Source organism: Gavialis gangeticus, unplaced genomic scaffold, assembly GCF_001723915.1.
Source record: "Gavialis gangeticus isolate Ggan-Ray unplaced genomic scaffold, GavGan_comp1, whole genome shotgun sequence".
Classification (NCBI taxonomy): domain Eukaryota; kingdom Metazoa; phylum Chordata; order Crocodylia; family Gavialidae; genus Gavialis; species Gavialis gangeticus.
The window spans coordinates 213,848,631-213,849,493 of NW_017729032.1; the positions used below are offsets into that span (position 1 = coordinate 213,848,631).

Below are 863 nucleotides of genomic sequence, written 5' to 3' on the forward strand. Positions count from 1 at the left end.
GGGCGCATAAAACAGCTCTCTGACCAGAAATGAACCTTCCCCCGTAAAACCAACCATTATATGATCACCGTTTACTAGGTCTTTATATTCGGGGAACGGCACTAAATTGCCATATCATTTTTTTTTAAATGCAATCGTTTCTGTTTGACTGCCCCCCGGGCCAGAGCCCTGCCCGGGCCCGGCACAGTCACACCTGGATGCCCAGGTGGGAGGGCCCAGGAGCCGGGATCCAGATATGGGCGCCGCTCGCTCTCCCCTGCTGTGGGGTGCTCTGCCTCCCGCCCTGCCCGCTCCTACCTACCCCGGGGGAGCCTCGGCTGCCTGTGCCGCTGAACACCCCGCCCCCCCCCCATCCCCGCGCCTACCTGCAGCAGGTGCGAGCCCAGCTCCTTGGCCACGTTGTCCAGGGGCCCGATCCTGCTGGGCTGGCCCCAGGCGTCCCCCAGCCCTGCAAAGCAAGCGGCAGCGGTGAGGCTAGGCGGCAAGCGGAGCCCTTCTCCCCTCCGGTGGCGGCCCCGAGCCCGCACCAACCCCCGCTCCGGGCCCGGCGGGAGGGTCGCCTCTCCCCGGGCCGGGATTCGTTTGCTCCTAGCCGGCGGTGCTTGCCCATGCTGAGGCTCTTCGTTAGCTCCGGCCCAGCAAGTCCCTGCCCCGGGCTGGCACCTGTCTTTTTTGCGGGGGGGGAATCTCTGTGCAAGGTCGGGGGGCAGATGCGCGGAGGAGCCCTGTGCCTGTCTGCCCTGCGGGCGCCCGGCCCGGCCCGGCCCGCGGGCTCCTCTCCACCGCTTCCCCCGCCCGCAGGAGCCCCGGCGCGGAGCCGCCACTTGTCCCGTGCTCCCACCATCTGGAGCGGGACAGACGAG

The 863-nt window shown here is 68.1% G+C and overlaps 1 protein-coding gene across 1 annotated transcript in view; it reads right to left on the bottom strand.

Moving 5' to 3' along the window:
* SIM2 (single-minded family bHLH transcription factor 2) overlaps positions 1-443 on the bottom strand; it is an 85,878-nt gene extending 85,435 nt beyond the window's left edge. The window contains exon 1 of the mRNA XM_019524394.1: positions 366-443. The gene's annotated coding sequence lies outside the window, so the exon portion shown is untranslated. The remainder of the gene's footprint in view (positions 1-365) is intronic.
* Between the last annotated feature and the right edge of the window lie 420 nt (positions 444-863).